This window comes from Mustela putorius, unplaced genomic scaffold (assembly GCF_011764305.1).
Source record: "Mustela putorius furo isolate JIRA1106 unplaced genomic scaffold, ASM1176430v1.1 tig00003875_pilon_pilon_pilon, whole genome shotgun sequence".
Taxonomy (NCBI): domain Eukaryota; kingdom Metazoa; phylum Chordata; class Mammalia; order Carnivora; family Mustelidae; genus Mustela; species Mustela putorius.
The window spans coordinates 11,304,987-11,313,279 of record NW_025422026.1 but is presented as its reverse complement, the minus strand read 5'-3'; positions in this window follow the sequence as shown (position 1 = coordinate 11,313,279).

Here is an 8,293-nt window from a genome sequence, read left to right as displayed (position 1 = left end):
CCTGCCGTGTGCTTTCCTCTGGGCCTGGCAGATGTGGCTGCCACCAAGAGTGACCTTCTAAATCCCGGGGATTCAGCCCACGGGCTCTTAAATCAAACCCTTTGGGCATGACCCATGTGTGCCTGGGTTGGGTTGTCCTGAGGAGGCACCAGCAAGGCGCCTTTCCGTGGTCAGGGGTGCGGGTGCACGGCTGGGAGGAGTGCTGGCGTGGGGGCCCGGGGGCAGGGCTTGGCCCTGGTGGTTCAGAGGACAGTTTAGGAACGCGGTGGGGCTGGCAGAGAGGGGGGCAAGGAATGGATGTTTCCCTAGGCTTATGTGGGTGCACCTGGCTGTTTCCTGGAGGCTGCGGCTTGGGCCAGGAAGTACAGAGCCTTCATCATGCTTGGAACATCTTGGGGTGTCTCCAGAGGAGAGAGAACCAGTGATGTCCTAAAGCTGCCTTCTTGTTGCCTCCTACCTCCCTGGCTTGGCTTCAGCTTGTGAGGAGCAGGAGCGGGCGGAATAGGGAGCTGGGTTGGCTCGCCAGCTGGGGAGGGAATGCCAGGAAGGAAAGCTCGTTTGCTTCCATCCTGACGTCCTGTCCTTGGAAGTGACGGAGGAGGCATGCTCTGCCTTTCTCTTCCCAGAGCAGCAGCACCGGCTCACTTCTCCCGCAGCTGGGATTGTCAGGGTTGGGGTGGCGGAGGGAGGAAGCCAGCCCCCAAGGGAAGGTCTCATCAGCTAGGGTCTCCTGTGGGGCAGGGTCCTTCAGACACCCAGGGAGGGGCCTGCCTGGTGGGGGAGAAGCAGCATGTTCCGGAGTCAGCGGGGGTCTGCAGGGGTTGGCCCATACTGCACCTTGCCTTTTATTTGGGGGGGGGGATGTCTTTGGGGATCAACCCCCACTATGCCCCCGCAGCACAGCGAAAACCTGTCTTTCCTGGTGTAGGACCAGGTAGGACCTAGGAGAGCTTGAAGGGGAAGGGCGATTCATGGCATCAAAGCCCTTCCCGCCGCTGTGGCCCACACAGGGCGGGGGTGGGGGACAGGCTCCTGTGTTGATGCAAAAGGGCTTTTCATAAGGAATGGGTCACTGTCCCTGAAAGTATTGCCTTCCCTCTGTGCCCCCTTCAGTGGGAGTGCGGTGTTTGGATGCCATTTAAGTGGAAGCAGAGGGAGATGACCCAGGGGAACAAGGTCCGAGAGATGGGATAGCAGTGGCCCAGGCCTGCCGCTGAGACGCTGGGACGGTGGCAACCACTCCAGCTGATTAGAGAGGCGCCCTTGCCTGGAGAGGGAAGAGAAGGGAGGGGAGGGGAGGGGTTGCTAGAAAATAGGAGGGAAGGAGAGAAGGGGGAAGGGAGGGGGAGGGACGAGGACTCAGCACAGGAAGATGCTAGTATGGGGGGGGGGGCCGATGTGAGGACTCCATGCTGCCTCCCTACGGGGTCCGCTGCAGCCCCCTGCCCCCTGATTCCGAGAGCAGAGTTTGCAGGACCTGGTGTTGCTTGCATTGTTCACCATTAACGGTCTCCTGGGTCTTCTGAGGGTATTGGGGTTAGGTCTTGTCTTCGACTATTAAGTGGTTTCATCCTTTGAGGACGAGGGGCCAATGGGCTCTGGGGTCGGGGAGGGGTCTGCTGCAACCTGCCAGTGTAGAGAAAGGGTCTGCCCCAGCAAGTCTCCCGGATGGCCCCCATGGAGACAGGTGGGCGCCAGGGCTGGCCTTGGTCCTGGCAGTGCCGGCGTCTTGAAACATTCTCGTGGTTTGTATTTATGAATGGAACCCAGAACATGCGGACTCGAGTGCACACAGCACACAGCCTGTGAAAAGGCTTTATTTTGCATTATTTATTTTTTTGAGGGGGGTGGAGGGGCAGAGAGAGAGAAAGAGAATCTTAAACCCAGTGGGGAGCCTGATGCAGGTCCTGATCTCACGACCCTGAGATCATGACCTGAGCCGAAATCAAGAGTCGGACATTTAACCGACTGAGCCACACAGGCACGCCTATTTGCATTGTTTTTGGGAACCAGACGGAATGTTCCCGAGGTGGTTATGAGCCACACCCTGGATCGCTGCTTGACTCTGGTCCAACAAGCACCTGGGTGTGCGTCTCCTTGGAACGTGCCCTCAGAATGTGCTGAGGCCAGAGAGACTGTGTGTGGGGTTGGCTAATCAGCGAGCTCAGTTCTCCTGGGGAGGGGTTTTCCAGGAGTTCCGTTGGCATGATGGGAGCACAGGGAGCTCCAGTGTGTTGGCAAAGCAGGGGGCCCAGAGCCTGGGCTGGAACATCTGACCGTGAACCTGTGCTGTCCTGGGAGCTGCAGACAGGTAGAAGTGTGGGGACTTTGCCTCCGTGTCTGTGGGAAAACCAGCCGGGGTGCCAAGCCCCGTGGGAAGGAGAATCTGGGGGTAGCCAGACCCACGTGGGATTCCTGGCCTGGCTGCCGACAAGCTGTGTGAGGCTGGCCCCACTCCTCCCACGGCCGGATGGGAGCAAGCCGACATCTTCGATTATTGTGATAATCGCTGCATGGGCCTGGCACAGAGGCACTTGGGAAATTGTCACCGCTGTACCCCCATGACTGGGGAGGCTTCAGTCCCTCCTGGGGGCCGAGAGTGTTTGCATCCAGGCTCTGTTTCGGCCCCTTGGGAGAGCCCTTTCTGTGGGCGGCAGTCCTGGAGCCACCTCGGGGTTCTGCTGTCATTTCCACGGGCCCAGGGCTCAACTGGATGTCGCCATCCAGAGCCGCACCTCTTCCCTGACTCCCCATAGGAAGACTGTGGGCCCCGCCCTTTCACAGCTGCGAGTCCCACCAACTACGTGGGGAGGCTGGTGATGGTCTTCTTGCTCTCCTCGGAGGCATGGGACCGGGATGATTTTGTTGCTGTGCAGGGTCAGCTGGTTGAAAGGGGCTGGTCTTGGGTCTCGAGAATCCTGCCCTCTCCAACACTTCCCCCTGAAGGAAGGAGGCAGGGGGCGTCTCTTCGGAGACCATAGCAGCTTACTCGAGGGATGGCATAAGACATCTGAGCTCTGGGTCAAGGACAGTGAAGGTCATGTGTCCCGGGGGGCCCCATTCTGACTGTGGCCTCCTCAAGGGATCCATGCTCTTCCCTCTCCAGATCTCACGCTAGAATTCTCTGCCTCAGTGTCCCTGGCTTCCAGGACATCCTGCCAAGGGTCACTTGTATGCCCACGCCATGGCCAAAGAGTGGCCAGGGGTGCCTGGGATGGGGGTGTGTGGGCTGGGGTGTCCACAGGCAGGTGTGGGGCCCCTTGCAGTGCAGACCAGGTGGGGACAACAAGGAGCAGGGGGACAGGCTGCTGGCAGGGGCCTAGGCTGGAATCCTAACCTGGGCTCAGCTCAAGCCGCAGTCGAGGAATTTTGGCTGTGCGTTGGGGAAAATAGTGTGTTTGGCTCCCATTCTCCGTCTGATCTCTTCAGAACCACTCCAGGGAGCTTCTGTTACCATTTCTGCTCTACAAGCTATGAAAACAGGCTACGGTAATGGACTTGCCCAGGTCCGAAGCCCCGGGTGCTGTGCCCAGTGCTGCATCGCTGCCCGGTGCTGGGTCTCAGTCCGAGCTTAGGAAGCCGGGTCCTGCCCGGTCCACTCCCCTCCCCCTCCCCCACAGCCTGGAGCTCTGCTGGGAGCTACCTCGTGTCAGAGGCACAGAGAGGGTGCTCTCCGGAGGCTGCTCTCCTTCCCAGGACAAGGCATCTGGGCCACAGGTGCTTGGTGCTTGGGAGAGTGGGGTCCACAGATGTAGCCCCTGGGCAGAGAGGAGGGGGTGGGGTGGGGGCAGGAGGCTGCAGAAGGGCCTTTCTTTACCTTTCTTTATCCAGCTCCTCCTCTGGGATGACAAGATTTATTTCTTAAAAGCAGAAGGAGTAGTGTTGGTGAAGCCAAGTCAGACCTGTGTAGGGTGTGTTTCTCCTTTATGTCTCCTCCTTCCCATCCTTGCTTGGATCTTCCAGAGGGGCTAACCTCAGGGTGAACCGAGCCTGCTGTCCCAAGGGATCCCACACCCTCAGCATTCCTGCCTCTTCCTTAGATGGGAGGGTCCTGCCCAGATTGGCTGGGCACCCCGATTGCCGCTGCTCACTTCCATGTCTTTTATGAGCGTTTGGGAACTTGTGGGATCCTGTGTCCCAGTACTGGCTCTGGAAGATACGACTGCCACTGAGACATCCCCTAGTTCGGTCTCTTCTAGATTCACCTAGAACAGGCCTTGGAAGTTACGAGAAAACATTTCAGACTGATCTGAATAGAATTTTGGGTAAAAAGCGGATTATAAAAGGGATCTTTTTTAATTGGTGAAATTTTAGAAGACCGATAACTATAAAGAAGATAAAACAAGTTCCCCAGAGAATAATAACCCTCAACATTTTGGTCTGTTTCCTTCTGAACTCCCCCCTCCCTCCCCTTCCCCCTCCCTCCCCCCTCACTTATCTGCTCGTCATTTGCAGACATTTACTGAATGCCCACTCAGGCCAGGCCCTGTGTTAGCTGAGCGCTTCCAGAAAGACCGGACAGGTATGACGGAGGAGAAAGGGCCGGGACAGGCACGGTGGGTTAGGGTGGGGGTTCAGAAGCCCTGACCAGGGAGGGATCAGCCCTGCTTGGATGACGAGTGATTTCTGGCTTTCTGTGGGGGTGACTTTCACAGGTCTTCTCTACCAAAGTCGGTCACAGTGCTGATTTTTTCACTTAATACTATGAGCATTTCCAGTGTTACTATTATGAGCATTTCTGACATCCATAAATATTTAAAGCAATTCTTTGAATGAGGGGCTTAGAATTTTATTTTGTAGGATTGCCACCAAGTGACCCGGTCTCTAACCTATATTGGCAGAAGCTACAGAGGCCAGGGGGCCCCGTGGCCAAGGGCAAGGAGTGAGGTCTCGGGGTGTGACGTGGCCCCTGAGGAGAGCTCAGATAACAGTTTCCTTTCCTCTCCTCTTCCCTCCCCTTTGTGCCCTCATTGTTTCAGTGTGGCGCCTCGAGGAGGGCGGGGCCTGTGTGAGGGCAGAGCTGGGCCCGTCATGGTCCATCACTACCTCTGCGTGGCCAGCGTTGGGCCGTGTGCTGACCTGACCCTCTGCTGTCCTTCCCCTGGCACGGAGCTGCTTAGTGACCCCCTGTGCAACATGGACCTGAGCCCGTAAAGGGCCGCGGCTGCCCAGGGAGGGCTCAGAGGGCAGAATGAGCTCCTGGAGCTCCACACCCCTCTGACCCATCCCCAGAGGGATGGCACCGCTGAGAGCCCTCAGTGCTTCTGATGTGCAGACGGGGTTCAGAACCGCCGAGCCCTCTGCTTGGCTCGGAAACAGCCATCATGTGAGGTTTGGACTCAGTCTTACTGGTTCTCCTGTTGTCCCCACACCATGGGACTCGAGACGCCCCCTCTGTGATATGCTGAGCTCTGCAGCCAAGTTTCCTGTTTAAAGCTCTTGCATCTCGGCTCTGCATCCGTGGGACTAGGTTTCTAGGGCCTGGAAAGTTCCAACCCGAAGTCTGTACCAGAGGCGTGAGCACTGCCCACAGGATGACACGGGGGATTGGTCACGTGGGTATTCAGGCCGGAGGGACTCTGGGGGGGTCACTGTGTCCAGTGTCCTCGTGCTACACTTCAGGAAATGGGGGCTCACAGAATTTATGGGAATTCCAACTGTTTCCTCCACAGGAGGGTAAGTTCCCTGTGGGCGCCGACCACCTGCACGCAGAGCCCAAAGCAAGACTCAGCAGGTGGCCGCTGGCCTCCTCTTTCTCCAGGTCTTCCTTGCACACCTGTGCCTCGTGGTTTTCCTGTCCCATCCAGGGGAGGGTGCTGGCAGGGGGGCAGCCAGGTGGGCATAGTCCAGACCGGGAAGGGTGGGGTGACGGTGCTCGGGGCAGAGAGTGGATTTGGACCCATCTATAAAAAACCCCAGATTCACAACGTGGAGCTCCCAAAGGAAAGTACCAGAAGGTGTTTCCTAAAAGCAGCTCAGCGACCAAGGGACCCAGGAGTCTGAAAGCCTGGAACTTCACCCCGAGGGGGGCCAGGAAGCACTGTGGAGAGCAGTGCAGTGCCCCCGCCTCACAGACTGTAGCAATGCCCGGGGGGCTGCTGCTGGGGCTCGGCGGCCCGTTTCCCTGTCTAGAGGCCCCGCCAGCACAGGAGACAGTGCCAGGGTGGGGTGTTCTGTGTGGGGTGCTGGAGCCCCTGGAGCCGGGAGGTGACAGCTGGGCCCTGGGCTGACAACAGCTAGCCTCACAGGCTGCACAGGAGGCCCACTTGGGAGACCACAGTGGGGTCCGTTGAGGCCAAGGCCACACAGCATTGAAGATGCAGGAGCCCAGGTCGGCTCCGCAGGCCTGGGGCCCAAGGCTCTGCATTTCCAGCAAGCTCCCCTGAGAGGCCAGTGATGCTGGCGCAGGGAGACATGTTCTGTGGAGCCACGGTTTTAGTTGCTTTCTTCCTGTACCCCGCCTCATGGTCACTCCAAGGTCACCCCTTTCTAAGGTCACCAAGGTCACCCCTGGCCCCCGCACCCCCCAACCGTCCCCAGATACCATGAAGCCTGCTGTGTTAGAATCACACGAGGTCCTGGCCAGAGGGTCCCACGTGCCGACCCCACAGACCATCCCCGAGACCCCAGGCCCGAAGGCCAGAGTGGGCTGTCCCCAGTGCCCTGCAGGAGCGCAGTCAGCAGGGACTGAGTGGGGTGACCGTTTCCTTCCCGTGCCCAGGAGGGCCACCTTGTCTGGAGGAACAGATTGTCCGGGATGGCCGGTGAAAAGAAAAGAAAAGGCTTAAAAAAAAATACTCATTTCCTTTTTTTCCTCAGCAACCCATGAGTGAAAAAAACCTCTCCCCGTCAGGAGCCTGCAGCCCCTGGGGGCCACTGGACACCGTAGTCGGGGTCGTCAAAGAGGCGATCTCGCCTCGGCATCTCAGCATGGGCTAGTACCTTCTGAGTGTGACGCAGGCGGGTCTCGGGCAAAGTGGGCCACAGCTGGGACCCGCAGTTGTCGCCCGGGTGAGGACAGATCACCTTTTCAAAAAAAAAGGTGTGAGAGTTCACTTTGCAGGGAGAGAGATGGGATGCGGCGTCCCTTCCCCCGGTCCAGGGAAGTGGTGGGCACGGAGAGGAAGAATAGAGCAAAGTATCTGGACGCTGGCTGAGCAGTGGCGCCGAGTAGCACAAGGAAGACATAGTTGCAGAGGAGAGAAAGAGAAAGGGCCCCGGAAACTTCAGCCGCGATCCATAAAAAGCTACGACTTCAAACTTTGCAAGTAGAGGTAAAGGATCATGAAACTGGCACCAGAGGGTGGTAACCTTGTCGTTGGGGAGATTTTCAACATTTTCAGCTTGGCAGGGAATTTCAGACATCTGTAACCCCCCCCGCCCCCCCGCCGCCACCCACCGCCATGCCGCCCCAGATACAGATACAGATACATGCAGGGCTTCCCTTGCTCGTGAGCAGAAGAGAAAAGGCAACTGGGCAGCTGGGGAGTGAGTGGGGTTGGGAGGACAGCAGGGTGCTGGGCCCCTCGCCTGATCCCCAGCAGAAGGGAGCGACTGAGCGGGTCAGGGGAGGCTGCCTCGCTCACCCGTTAGTGCTGTAGGCTGGCGCGTGTGCGTGGCGCCCCGTGGGCATTTTGGGGTGCCGCGCATCTCCATCCAGAGAGACGTGGACGCCTTTCCTGGGGCAAGGCCAGACGGCACGAAGCCTCTGTGCACTTGAGAAGACAGAGGATGAGAAGGAGAGGGGTTTGCATTTGAGAAAAGCAGCGCGAGTCAAGAAGGTCTCCCTACCCCCACCATCCCGGCTGGCTCACCCAGCACATGTCCCTCCTGGTGCTCCCCGAGCCCCACTTGCCTCTCCCCAGGGTCCCCTGAGCTTCCAGACCTCTCCCAGGCGTCAAGGTCAATGCTGTCCACACCATCTTTGATTCAATGTCTGCTCTCTTCCCCCATCTCCCCTCCCTGCCTCCAACCAGCTGCTCGCTGTGGGTTCTTGTCACCTCCTGCCTCCCCTGCCCTTGTCCGCCTTGTTCCTACCCTCCTACCTTCCAGACTGAGCTCCTGCAGAGTCTCTTAACTGCTCTCTGAACTGACCCAGAGTGCTTCTGTGGCCAATAAACCTTCACTGGCTCCCCATTGCCAACAGATTAAAAGTCCAAACTCTTTAACTTAGCTTAGGAGGCGATCCGAGGCCTGCTCTGCCTTCTACCGCCCACCCCCCAAGCCTTCAAGTCTTCCCACAGCCCTTGTCCTCAACGGTTCCTGGACACCCACGTGCCCCCTTCTGGTCAAG